Below are 15,165 nucleotides of genomic sequence, written 5' to 3'. Positions count from 1 at the left end.
TTTGAGTAATTAGGTGTAATTCCTCCCTGTAGGCCTTGTACCCTCCTGCGCTTGCTTCACAGAAGCTCACGAATTAGACAGCACCGATACTGAAAAGAAAAGTGCCTTAAGATACAGCAGGAGAGCTTGCAGGAGCGCTGTCACTTGGCCTCCACCGGGCTTGGTAAACACAAGCCCCAAGCTATAAGTAAATAGAGGCCCCACTTCACAAACACAGACCAATTAAAATGACAAAGGCAGCCACACTTTGGGGTGGAGCTTAGCTTCCTTGTGAGTGGCACACAGAATAGTCTCTGGGTTCAGGCACAGAGCCTGTTTCCATGACTGGCTGTCAGGATTGGACAGGAACATACACATCTCTCACGCAGCAGGTTGTGCCTTTCTCATTAGGGCTCTCTTTTCTCCCACAAGGGTACTTTTATTACAGACTACAAGGGAATATTCCATAGATTTTTCCATTCCTAACTGCATTAAAAAATGTAAATCTCAGAAAAAAATTAATCAATTCTTCAAAATTTGCAACAAGCCCATGTGCAATTTAAAGGAACAACTAACAGACTGCCAGGCACACTGGGGGCAGTTCTAGAACACACAGGATTAAAGGAGATAGATGAGCTCTGACTATTATTCTAGAAACTTTAAAAAAAAAACATTTCTTACAACATTTCATATTGACTAGTAAGCCACCTTTTTTCTCATAGGGCTGAACCATATATCAGAACTTTTGAAGCTATAGTTTACTTTTCTCATTGCTTTTTTAAAAAGTCACTATAGAAGTACCTAGGACAGGAAAACTAGATTCTCCTGCTAATTTAAAAACAGACATTAATAAAGAACCTGGACTGCCCTGGAGGAGGGTAGCTGAAAAAAGTAAAAAAAAAGAACTCACACTTTCCATCTTCTAACTCGGCTAACCTGAGGCACAGTCCTGGGTCCCCTTCCCTGGGAATCCACCCTTCCCTGAGCCCATCTGCTGCCCACCATTATAATGTTAGAATTCACAATTCTGGTTTAGAAAAAGAAAGAAAGAAAAAAAATGCTGGTCACAAAAACTAGTCACATATCACATGGAGATATGTCTACATCACATAGAGAAATACTTGACAATCGAACTTTTAAAGTCATTACATTTCCAATTTTGGTATAGGCAGGTGCTCTGAGATTCATCTTTTTTTTCTAAAATGTTGTTTAGTATCAATTCATTGGTATTCTGCAATACATTTGGCGCTTGACACAGTTGGTTGCCTAGTGCACAATCTCACTGCACTAGCTATTTGAAGTCAGCGGTCCACAGTGAGGGCATGGTAGGGGATGTACCTTTCCAATGCAAAGCTCCCCATGCTGGGAACGTACAGCAAACATCAGCTTTACTCTAAGGAATTCTTATTGAGCGGCCCCAGAAACGTCATGAGCAGCACACGACACAGGGTAGTACCTCAAGGATAACACAATGAGGAGAAATTCTAGTGAAATTCCAGTGACCTGACCAAATTAAGTAACATTAATCAACATTACATGACTGAAACAAAGTCATATCCTATCAGGAATTAAAAAAAAAACACTTTATTGATTAAAGTATGTAGTATATCTTCCCTGTTTATTCATCTACAGAAGACAGTTTAATCATTACAATTCATCCATAATAATTACAATGCAAGATATTTTCATCACCCTCAAGAGATTTGCCATACATAACAGCTGTCACTCACTCTCCCCCCCCCCTAATTTTCTCCCTCAGGATCACATAAACCCTCATCTACTAAATTTTTGAAATACTAAGATCATAAAATCACTTTTGTTCTTTACTCTTGAGCAATATCACTTGTGGTGGTTATCTTTAATCTCTATGCCCTTGTTTCACGTATTAGTTATTTATTAATTTTAATGTACATTGATATTTTATTATTTGAATATGCCACATTTAATTTTTCTACTTTACCACATGATAAACATTTATTCTCATTTCTCTTGAATGTGTCGCTAGGAGTAGAACCACGAGATCATTTAGTAATTTGAATAGCTATCTGAGGAACTAAGGAATTATTTCAAAGTGCATTAATTCATGATTCATAGTTGCCAACAATATATGACAGTTACACAGCCCAACACCTTGCCAACACTTCCTGTTAGCTGGCCTGTCTATGGGGCAGCTCTTAATCTATGCAAAGTGCTGTCTTGTATGGTGTTGATTGGCATTCTCTTTACATATGTGGTTTTGATACAAGTTTCTTACTGAGTTTCTCACTGTATAGGTTTCTTTTCACATCCTTGATATTTTCTTTTGAAAACAAACATTTCGAGTTTGGGTGATATTCAATTTGTTGATGTTTCTTTGTTCACTTGCTTTTTAATGTAACATATGAAAACCATTGTCAAATTCAGGTTGATAACAATTACTTCTTTGTTTCCTCTTTAAAAGTTCTACATTTTTTGCTGTTTCATTTTGATCTGTTATTCATTTTGAGTCATTATTTTGTACATGTCATGAGATAGGGGATCTAATAGCCTCTATATATGTCAATCTACTTATGCCAATATCATGTGTTGGAAACAGAATTTTTTCCTTATGAAATTGTTTTGTTAACTTTACTAAAATCCAATTGATCATGTACATTACGATTTATATCTGGTCTCTCAATTATACCTCATAAATCTGTGCCAATTTTCAACCCACTACCACATTTAATTATATTCGCTTTTGTAGTATGCTTAGAAATTGAGAAGCATGAATTATCCAAAGTTGTTACTCTTTTTAAGATGGTTTTAGTAACTGTGGATCCCTAAAAGTTTCACCTACATTTGAAAATCATCTGGGTGTGGGCAAGGAACCCACAGGACCTACAGATCTCTCTATAGTGTTACACAGCATGCCTGACAGTCTATGTGGGGAGCCCATAACTCCCTTCAGCAGTGTTTTGTAGGACTTACACTAAGTTTTATATCTAACTTGTTAAGTTTGTTCCTGTGTATTATATTCTTTTAGAGCCTTTTGAAAATAGACTTAATGTTCACCTTCATATCTTGTTTTCTTTTTCTTGTTCTTGTATAGAAATACAACTTACGTCTGTGCTTTGACTTTTTTGCTTTCTTAGGAAACTTTTTACCTCATACCATTTTTGGTGAATTTTTTCAATTTTCTAAGTAAAAATCTATATAAAAGATAATCTTCCTTCAAATAAAAGAGTTTTACTCTTGCCTTTATGAGCAGGTGAATTTTTATTTTACTTTTTTGTTGTACGTCCCCATGCAGGCAGGACCTCCAGCATGGAAATGGAAAGAGCAAACACCATTTTGCTTCCGATTTTAAGGAGGTAATACTTGAGTCTTTCACTACCATGCATGATGTTACCTAATCTGTGGAAAAGTGAAGTGGAAACTTATGGTTTCTTTGGAAAGTCAGTTGACCTGGATGGTGTTTTGCTGGAACAGACATATGAAGGAGTGTTTTTAATGAAGCAGACTCAGGTGAACGGATGTTTTGCTAGAGCAGACCCATGAAGGTATGTTTCCCTGGAGTAGACACAGGTAAAGAATATTTTGCTAAAACAAACACATGAAAGGATGCATGGTGTTAAGAAGGACCCAACAGACAGTGGACAATGCTCAATGGTATTGGTACACCTTGCAATTCCTTAATGGTCATCATTTGTCATTACTTTGTAGAAAGAAATGCACCAAAAACTTCTGGTGGTGTTCTGCCGGCTTCTTGCTGCTCAGGCTGATTGGCAGAGCGATGTCATTTGATACAGACTCATATGGTGTTTTGCTAAGACAGACTAACATGGTGTTTTTGCTGAGGAAAGACCTATGGGAAGACACTTGATGTTTGGAGGGAGTATAAATAGGACCTAATAGACAGTGATGGGGATGGGGCTTGCATAGCTAGCTTTGCAATGCTTATTGGTATTGCATCTTCATCTTTGCTGATCTGCACTTTGCTGGGATTTGCACAGCAGAGAACTTCTGCTATCCATTAGTCCTGGTTGCTACTGCTGACTTGGCCAATTCAGTGGAGGCCTGGCTGTTTCTGCTGGGTTGTGCCACTGCTGCTGATTCATGTTTGCTGTCCTCACACTGCTCAACTGGACTGCTGGTAATGCACTCCTGACAATGTAGATTGGATATTTCTAAATAGGTCCACTTCCCATGTGTCCTAATAACCTTTCTTTTCCACTCACTACCTTTGGTGAATGGTGGGCTAAAAGCATTTAAGACCATGTATTAAAAGTAGGGTTTGAAAAATCAAAGCCAACACTAAAGTTCGATTTAATAGCATTTTTAACTCAAAAGCAAATGGATATCTGGCACGGCACTAAGAAGACCAAAACTGAAATCCTTCCCCATGCTCTTCTAAATTTCAAAAATGCCTGGGGTGTTTTCTGTGATGATATTGGCCAGACTTCATCCCTTTAAAACATGGTGAGACACAGCTGGAATGGTCAGACACTGGGAATTCACTCTTTCCAGGTTTGAAAACTACATGGTTCAAATCATCCTTGAGGAACTTATAGCCTATTTAAATCAAGCGTAGACAGCACACCGAAATTCCACCTCCTGGTGAGACTAAACCAAATACACTCAAGATATAATGATATTGCTCACCCTGTTCACATTTTTTATTATTTAGTTTCCATACAGGAACTCCAGAGATTTGCTGGATCTATGTATAAAAGTATTTGTATTTATATCCACCATGATATAGCAAAATGAAATAATATATCAGGAAAAGTATAAACTCAAACAACATTTTGATAGTGAACAAATTTTGCAGGTAGGCACATATAAAAGCCAACATTTCCCACAATGAAGATGATGGGGAGGGTGGTGACTTTATTGTCAACAGTTATGTTCACTAGCACTGATTTTAGCATCACTCTTATGGCAGACACTATTCTCAGAGGTTTGCACAGATTATTTTGTGAGAGGAGGTACTAAAGCCCAAGTTTCCCAAGACCCTCCCTCTATTAGTAGTAAAGTTTCCAAATTAGTATTCAAGTTCAGACTCTGCTTTCAAAGTCCATGCTTCTATTTCTACACAATACTGTGAAAGTCATCCTTACCTGTACCCTCATATTTATCAGTGAAAACTTCTAGGAGCTGATGATTATGAGAAAATTCTCCAGTGAATTATCTTCTTTTATCATTTCATAGTTTTAAGGAGACATTGTTAGTAGTAACAATATTTTTAATGTTGCCTCAAATCATCTTCTACAAGACTGTCAAAGTGTTATCAGACAATAGTGTAAGGTTTGCTTCAGTATAATAACATTGAGAAGATATTTTAATTCCTTTTATTTTCTCAGATGATTCTTCTGGAGGCATCCAAATACTAAGGCATATTTATAGTAAGTAAGGAATAAAATATTTACAGAGGAGCTTGAGTACCAATTCATGTGCTCATTTGTACATATAATTGTTTTCATGCGTCTATATTTCCTACATCTATTTCTCTCTTCAATATGCCATTGATATCATATAAAGCAAGGTTTTGTCTTTCCTCAAGCATCTAAATTGCATTTGGTCAATGCATTGGTGACACCTAGTCACTTGCTTCACCAGTCTTGTCCTCATTTACCACATGGCATGTAGCATTACCAGAAGCATAAAACTTGGATTCTGACTCCTCTTTATACTTTGTGTGTATGGGGAAATGGAAGCTGTGGATCATGGATGAGAGAAGACCTAAAAGGAACACCAAGTGGTATTCCTCTGCCCATCCCTCATCACTCTTGACTCTTTTGCATTACATTCCTATAACTTAAAATCTAGCTCTGGTTAGGAATGAGGCCATTTGAACAATTAAGGACCATACTTTCTCATTTCTCTCTCTCTATTATCTTCTTTTAACACACACAAACACACATACAGAGAGAGAGAGAGTGAGAGAGAGAGATTGAGATCAATCAATCATAAGCTGGCTTTCTTCGGAGACAACACAGGCCTGGTATGATATAATTTAGAAAAGTTACCACATTTTCTATGCATTTTCTAGGTAATTTGAGTTCAGGTTGCCTTCTAGCCATAATTTGACAAGCCACAGAGTCTCTTAGACAGTTCTCTGCAGTTTGTACTAGTTTCATTAATGTGTTTTCAATAAGTGTCTCCACAGCTGAATTGTTAGCATTTGGAACAGCAGTGAAGGCAGGATGGATGAGAAAGGGCAGGGTCAAGGCAGCCTGAGCAAAGTATGCAAGCTTGTTGGCCAACACTGACTATCCGGGGATTGAAAGTGACAACAAAGCAGTGCTCTGCATGCTTGATGTTTTTAAGGAGGTGAGAAAAAGAAAAACCGTCCAAATAAACTACTTGAACACTGTAAAGCAGGCAGCAATTCCAGAGATCACACAATGTTTTCCTTACACTTTGCTGAACAGAGAACATGACCAGAGGCTATATTGGAACAACTCCCAGGAATTGAGGCAAAAATAAGAAATGGTATAATTGAGGGTGTCTTGGATGTGTCTATGTCCCATAATTCAATGCTCATCTTGGGTCTGCACACAGTTCAGCATGTGTTGTCTGTTGTCTGTTTAACATTGTCACAACTAGCAGTTTAAAGAAGGCACTATGGCGCACGCCTTCAATCCCAGCACTCAGGAAGCAGAGGCAGGCGGAATTCTGAGTTCGAGGCCAGCCTGGTCTACAAAGTGAGTTCCAGGATAGCCAGGGCTATACAGAGGAACCCTGTCTCAAAAAACCAAAAAAACAAAAACCAAAAAATACAAAAAAAAAAAACCCAAAACAAAACAAAACCAAAAACAAACAAAACCAAAAACAAACAAACAAAAAACAAACAAACAAACAAACAAAAACAATAAAAAAGAAGGCACTAGTTTCCATCTCCCACACATACCCAGGCAGGGAGTCTGATAAGAGGAAAGTACAATACAACTGTGGCAGAAAATGTTCAAAAAGGGTTTTCCCCCACATAAAAAGGGAACTATGGTTTCCACCTGCTCTCGTAGGTGGGTAACTAAGAAGCTAAAAGTATTTCATTTTGTGTAGAAAAAGCATGCAAATACAAATGTTGCTAAACTTACAGTAGAGTTACAATCCAATAAACCCAAAGAACCACTGAAACAGAACTTTGGTAAAAAAAAATACTGCACATCAAACAATGGTTTACATACTACATGTATATTTATTAGTAACTGTTTCCCTTCATGATCCCATGGTCAACTGAGCATTGAAGCTTTCAGCTGCCCCACATTGAGGCAAGCCATGACTTTATTTGCCAGACATGAATTTAAGAGAACTGTGCAACGGGATGCACTCAGATGCCAATCAAAGGAATAATTCTATCATCACTAAGCTCAAAAAAGCAAACTTAATGTTAACATTTTTCCCTCCATATAAAATCTAATATCTGGTAAAAAGATATATGATTTTATAAGGGAATTTCCCCAGAGTTCACTTCAAAATATTAAATTCCTTGAGGCAGTGAAGTTTTCTAATTGAATTTATGTGTAAGTAGTTTAGAGTAAGAATATTGGGCTCCCTTAACATTAAAAACAAGTCTAGTCCAGTGACTGCACTGTCCAAATGCTAACTGGTGTAGATTACCAGTACCCAATTTGCACAATGTCCTTGCCACAGGAGAAGGAAATCTTTGCATCTAGTCCTATCAGAACAATAATTAAAAGTTGAAAAGTGAGAGGATTAAATGAGATGGTAACAAGTCCTCAGGGGCCAATGGAAAATCAATTCAAAGTTTCATATGAGACTTAATTTTGAAATCATACTATTTGGAGGAAGGTGTGGAGATCTTCCACCCACCTGCTGCCCTACTATGCACAATTTCACTCATATCCAAATGTTCGCAGCAACACAGTACCCACTGTGTAACAACTGAACCTTCATGGACACATGCTCTCTGTCACCTGGTCATACAGTTTACATTAGTGTACATCATGGTATTGCACATTCCATAATCTTGGCAAATCTATAAAAGCATGCATACACCTCACTAGTGTCAAACCGTACTATCACAGCCCTAAAACATCCTGTGTCCCACCTAATCTTCCCTTACCACCTTGTAAGCCCTGATAAATGCTAATCTTTTCATTGTCTCTGAGCTTTGCCTTTCTCAGAATGTCATGCATTTGGAATCACAAAGGAGGGAAGCCTTTCAAAATTGCCCTTTTACATATAGTAATATACTCCTACTTCCTCCATGTCATGATAACGTATTTCCTTTTAATAGTGAATAGTGTCAGAGTCAGTTTGCTGCTTATCCATCAACATCTTGGTTTCTTCTAAGTGTTAGCAATTATGAATAGAACTGTTACCAAAAAACACAAAACAAAACAAAAAGTAAACAACAAAAGCCTATGTCAGAATACTGTGTGTGTGTGTGAGGGGGTACACATGTTTTAGTGTTTTTAAGTAAACTCCAAGTAGTGTGATGCCCAGATCATAGGATGAAAAGTATGTTTAATTTCATAAGAAACTGCCAAACTGTGTCCCGTGGTGACTGTCTTATAGGAACCTGTTGTTTGACACCTTCCCTACCATTTGATACTGTCAGCATTCTGCACACTTAAAACTATTGTTAATCTTTTAGCTGTTTATAATTATCTAATTTATAAGAACCTTCATATCTTTAACCTGAGAGCCCTAAATATTTCATACATACATGCAAATCTAGTCTACTTTATGCTTTATTCTATAAACTATGATGTTGAAATGTCATAAAGTAAGAGTATGGTTTCCACCTGCTCTAGTAGGTGGGAAACCAAGAAGCTAAAAGTATTTCATTTTGTGCAGAAAAAGCATGCAAATACAACTGTTGCTAAACTTACAGTAGAGTTACAATCCAATGAACCCAAAGAACCACTGAAACAGAACTTTGGTAAAAAAAAATACTGCTATTGTGGTGTTACTATAATGTCACAGTAACTTATATTATGAGTAAATAGTAAATTTTTTTCTGGATCATTAATCTTATTTATATTATAATATCAAATATTCATATAATGCCTATTTGCTTTTTCTTAAGTTACAGATCAAAAAAGTTAGGAAATATATGTTGTAGTCTTGACAGTACAAAAAAGAAACTGATGCAAATGAGATGGAGCCAAATTTTCTCTACCCTTTTCACATAATTTTTTTAGTATATGAGAGTTTTTTCTACATGTATGTATGTGTACCATATGCAACTTTGGTGCCCACAGAAGCCAAAAAAATATTTGATCCTCTGGAACTTGAGTTACAGATGGTATTATTACAGAGCCATTATATGATATATGTGCTGGAAAGTAAACCCATGTTATCTACAAAAGCAACAATAAACAGTGGCCTTCTATCCAGCCCACTTTCACATACTTAGTAGTAAAATGGACTTCAAAAGGAAAAGTAGAATGAACATGAATTGTCATAGGTCTAAAATATGTACACTTTAGAGGCCTAGTGGTGGTAAGGGTTTCTCTAGCATACAGGTCGTAGTTGTCACCTCAGACTTCAACTACAGTTAAAGCAATGCCAGAGACAGGCACAAACCTCCACCAGGCACAGATATTAAACTACGGTTAGTCCTATCTGCCTACAATGACAGGCATTCTCTGGAGGAAATTTCTTTTTGCAGCATAGAAATGCCTTTATATGGATGGGTTTACTGTGGAAATCATTCCAAGTGATAGCACTTCATACAGAAATGACTTCTACCGACCACTTAGTACATTTTTTTCCTAGAATTTTGAACTTGATCTCAGACAAACCACGCTTAGTAAGGTTTGAGATAGAAATCTGAAACTGTTGACACTCTCTGTTCCATTATATATAAAAGTGAAGAATGGAGGAAAGAATAAGAATATCAAAAACAAGAGGTAAATATTGAAATAAGGCACAAAAGCTAAAGGATAAAGATCTTTGTCTTCTAACCTGATCCCCACTCCTGGGAGGCACTATTTAGAAGATGAACATACTACGGACACCCACTAGATGTAGTACAGTACAACCCAGAACTTCTGGACTCAAGTAATCCTCCTGCCTCAGTCTCCCAAGGAGCTGGAACAGCAGGTATGGGAAACTAACACAAAAAAACTGCATCTAGACAATTCGCAGGGAGTGAGAGATTTTAGAAACTTAGTCCTAAATGGGATGTCTTCATCAAAACACTCTCCTCTCATGGCTCGAGCTTCAGAAGAGAAGGTAGGATTCTAAGAGCCAGAGAAGATGGATGGTGCCAAGGAAAATGTCTTCAGACATAACAGGACTGATATACATATGTATTCACAGAAACTGTGGCAGCATGCAAAGGGCCTGCTGAGGTCCAAGCCAGGCAAGATCTCAGTACTAGGAGTGGAAGTGAAGAGGGACTTCCATTCCTAATGAAAAAATTATTGTCAATTTACACGTATTTGCACAGGAAACAGTTTTCTCCAATGGAGTCCCAACCAGTACATTTATCACACTTAAGGGCATGCCTTATGCCCAGCAGTAGATGGCCAACACAAAATGAACTCGATGGTATTTTTGCAGACTTTTCATCTCATATTACTTTGTTTCATCATTTTTTATACTGTTAGACTTTTGCTTTTATATTATTGTTTTAGAGTTTTTATAGGTTGGGTGTCTATGTCTGTGTTTCTTGTGTTTTATTTGCAATTGGTTTGGGTTTTTGTTTGTTTGTTTGCTTGTTTTCTAAAGAGTGAGAAAAAAAGAGCATGCAGTTGCATGGATGGTGAAGGTAGGAAGAACATGGGTGGAGTTGAGGGAGCTGATAAGAATACATTTTCTGACAAATTATTTCAATATAATTTAAAAAAAGAAAACAATCTGCAGCTACCTGAGTGTGCCAAGAATGGTGGGAATTGAAAAGGATTACAAAGAAGACATAGAAGGAAATTTGAATGTGACAGATATGTTGATTATTTTGATTTATTAATAGCTTCATGGTAGATACTTATAGAAAACATATAATTTAAATATGCAAATAAAGGTTTTATATATATATATATATGTATATATATATATATATATATAGCATATGTAGGTATCTGTTATTGATTAATGACTGGAAAAGGAGCCTGAGAACAAGTGACTACCAATTTGGGGTTATGACCACTGAGAAATTTAATGAGTAGGTTTTTGTCTTGTTCCTGAAACAAAAATTCTGTGAGAAGTAAAGTAAACCTAGAGTCAGAAGCTCAGAGGTTAGAGGGAGCATAGTGGAACACTCCTGTCTCAGGAGGCCCTCGGACACTACACTGTTAACTTGTATTTCATCCTCATTCCTCCTCTCTGTTCTTTCAGGGGAGAATCCAACAAGGTAGCTTGAAAGAAACTGGAATAGGACTAGGCAGAGTTACATAAAGGGGGGAAGGTTAGAAGATCAAGTAAAAAACCAGCAAGGACCTCTATTCAGAGTTACTGTGAGTACAAAGGGAAGGTACTGGACAGTTTCAGATAGAGGGATGCAATCTGGCATGTCCTAATAGATGACTCAAGAGCTACTGTATGAAAAACAAAGGGAGACAGAAAGAAAACACATCTAATTAAAAACTATTGAGCCAATGAAAGGATCCATAAGGTAGCTTATGTTCTAGGATGGTTGCCATGGGAATGAGGAAACATGGCCAGATTTAAGAAACAGAATGCAGGGAATTTGTTAGAGGTGAGAAGAGAATTACTTGTTTTCTGGGATATGAGCAACTGCAAAAAGGAAGGAGCAAAGAGAAACTGAAAGGAACAAGCCTTAGTGGGGATGGGGAAATAAACAGCCATCCTTTCACCATGTTTAATGCACACATGGGATATGTAAGCTTTAATGGATAGTCTAATTTTAAAAAACATAAAGGGGAATGTCACAGTAATGTAGACATGCTTAAATATATCAAGACCAATTAAAACTAAACAGGACAAACACGGCTGAGGAAGAACAGAAATCCAAAGTGACCATACCACAGATCTGGCTTGTATTTGGGATCAAACACAAGAAGAAACTATAAGAGCAGACAAATCCACAGAAGCCAAGAGGAAAGCTAGAAAGGAGCATATGGTCCTTCTTATCAAGTACTTTCAAGGGGTACATAACTTGAAGACAGATAAAAAAAAACCACTGAGCTCATGACTGTTACCAAAAGTGACCATTGAAGAACAGTTTTCAGGGAGTATAGATTCTAATGATAATAAGGTCACAGGTATAGCAATTAGGATCATCTCTGAGCAGGATGAGAAAAGAGGACTACTTGCAGTGAGGGGGCTGAGAGGATGAGAAGATCAATCTGTGAAGGGGGGAACACATATCCAAGGGCATTATTAAGAATACAAGAGAGAAAGGATCATAGTTATTGGGCTGAATCACACAAGAATATATTAGATCAGTGATGAGAATAGCAAACCGTGGTTAATAGGGCATTAATCTCCAATAACCCGAAATGCTTGAAAGATGTAGAAGGAATAAAGTGGAAGTGATACTGAGGAACACCACTACTGATTCTTGTGCATCTCAGATATAAATGAAAAAAAGTGAGAATAAATAGCCCACCTCTCATTGGTAGATAGTCTTTGATATATTTCACCAGATATTCAGAGATGTTCCATATTCCCAAGAGCCTTTAATAATGTGGGAAAATACACCTATTAGTAACTAACAGAAAATTGTTGAATATTTACTGTAGAGTATGATCTGAAATCAGTGTTGAGCATGTTCTTTACCATACAAATGTTCAGCAGGGTAGGTATTCATGTCTGTACTCCTCCCCTAGGTATCTAAAATTAACATGTGGCCGTCACAGTCAGTGTGAAAAGGAAGAAATAAGGAGTAGCCTCCAGACCCTGTACTGATCTTGGACCTGTGCCCTTAAGGGTTTCCCCAGTGCTGTCTCCACTCTCCTTTTCATCTCAGCATCTAATTTATACAGAGACATGTGTCTAAGATCAGAATGAGGTTCGAAGGCAAGAACAGAATGAATGCAATGGTTATGGTTTACCACTAAATATAAACTTGGTGACACTTATGCTACATCATTCTAATCTGCATATTTCCTTTTGGGGATGACAGTATATCACAAACTTGTAATATCTATTTCCATGATGAGAAATGTTAGGAGACTATAAGAATTCTCAAGAACATCTTAGTCTAGTGTGCATATATCTGTACATCTTTTTACATTATTTATTTTTAAGATCTCCATACAGGAGTACTGTATTTACATACTTTTGACCCCCTTCCTCCCACTCCAATTCCTCCTGTGTCCCCTTTCCTCCCTCTCAAAATTCATGACCTCTTCTTTAACTGTTAATGTGAAATACAGGCACATATACAAATACAACCTATTGAGTCTATTTAGTGTTACACCAATATGTACATGTGTTTAAGGCTGACCACTTGAGATTAGATAACCTATCAGGACATTTATCTCAGAAGAAACTGATTCTCCCTCTTGTGCAGGCACTGAGTACCTGTAGCTCTTCCTTTCAGGGTAAAGCCTTGATAAATTTACTTCATCAATGTAGGCATGTCAAGTGGTACAATCATCTCTTAGGCCATGTTTAGCAACAATATTGCTGAGATTTCAAGGGACAGTCTTAAGAAAACACCATTGTCTTTTGGGCACTAGGAAGCTGGGCTAGATATGAATTTGATACAGAGAAAGGTGGGTTAATGCAGCTAGAGTCCACAAAATGAACTGATCCTTGGGTACTCAGAGTGTACAACAGAACTGCCTGAATGTCCTTTTATGTAACTGATCCATTTGAAATCTAGGTGTGGATACTGTGTGTATCCAGTGGATTAAACCTTTCTCTTGCACTGCCAATATCATGAGGGATGGGGACCATGTCATAAAAAAGGGGTATGTAAGGTTCCTTGGAATCCATTTGTCATTATAGAAAAGGAAAGATACAGATCCAACTAGGGCCAAGATCTGACTAAGAACTAAATGCTCTTTCACAACAGTAATTCAGGAACATTCTCTGTCACACGTTCAGAGATGTCAACTCAGACAAGAAAAGGTATGCTCATCATTTTCTTTTTTATTGTGACAAAGTGTTTGGCAAAAACAGTTTTAAGAAAAGAAGGGCTTATGTTGGCTTGTAGTTGAAGGATGTAGTCCTCCACAACAGGCAGGTGTGGCACTGGGAGAAGCAGGTAGCCTATCTAATGGCATCTGGTCAGGAAGCAAACAGAGGCAAGCACTGGCCATTAGCTTGTTCTTTTTTTCTTGAGTTCAGGACTTTAGCCCATGGAATGCTAGACTCAAAATTATTAATTATTAATTATCAGTTAATTCAATCTAGAAAGACCTTTGTAGACACACCCAGAGATCTGTCTCCTCGGTGAGTCTAGATACTGTCAACTGAGAATCAACATTAACCACTACACAAAGCTCCTGAAATTTAATTGTTATGAGAAAACCACACTTTACCAACTTTAACAGATTTATTTTTTATTGTCTGCTTTCCTTTTCCACCCATGTAATGTAAGTCTGTAGGAAATTTGGAAAACAAAAAATGGAAAGATGAGCAATTTGTTTATTGTCTTCCAGAATCTTTCCTATATGAGAAAATGTTTGTGTTGAATTTTTATGCTATAATGAACATGTGACATATGTAGTTTTGTGTAAGCTAGGACATTTGTACAAATTAACAATTTTATTTAACTTCATAGCATGAATGTCTTTAGAATCAGTTAAACACTTTCTAAATGTTTCACCGAATGGAATCAATACATTTAGACTCATCACATTTGTTCCATAGAACAATCCATAGTACACAGTTGTACACAGGGATTTTCCATGGTTCTTCATGATGAATGATGCTGTGGTAATAACTCTTTTTTTCTTAAATTTTTAATTTTTTATTATGTATTTTCCTCAATTACATTTCCAATGTTATCCCAAAAGTCCCCCATACCCTCACCCCCTCTTCCCTACCCACCCATTCCCATTTTTTTGGCCCTGGTGGTCCCCTGTACTGGGGCATATAGAGTTTGTGTGTCCAATGGGCCTCTCTTTCCAGTGATGGCCGACTAGGCCATCTTTTGATACATATAAAGCTAGAGTCAAGAGCTCCGGGGTACTGGTTAGTGCATAATGTTGTTCCACCTATAGGGCTGCAGATCCCTTGAGCTCCTTGGGTACTTTCTCTAGCTCCTCCATTGGGAGCCCTGTGATCCATCCACTAGCTGACTGTGAGCATCCACTTCTGTGTTTGCCAGGCCCC

At 37.5% G+C, this 15,165-nt stretch overlaps 1 protein-coding gene across 1 annotated transcript in view; it reads right to left on the bottom strand.

Annotated features, from left to right (window-relative positions):
• Positions 1-15,165, bottom strand: part of LOC110309383 (ST18 C2H2C-type zinc finger transcription factor) — a 338,717-nt gene that overhangs the window by 130,843 nt on the left and 192,709 nt on the right. The gene's annotated exons all lie outside the window — the stretch shown is intronic.

This window comes from Mus caroli, chromosome 1 (assembly GCF_900094665.2).
Source record: "Mus caroli chromosome 1, CAROLI_EIJ_v1.1, whole genome shotgun sequence".
NCBI classification, from domain to species: Eukaryota; Metazoa; Chordata; class Mammalia; order Rodentia; family Muridae; genus Mus; species Mus caroli.
This window is presented reverse-complemented; position numbering and strand designations above follow the sequence as displayed.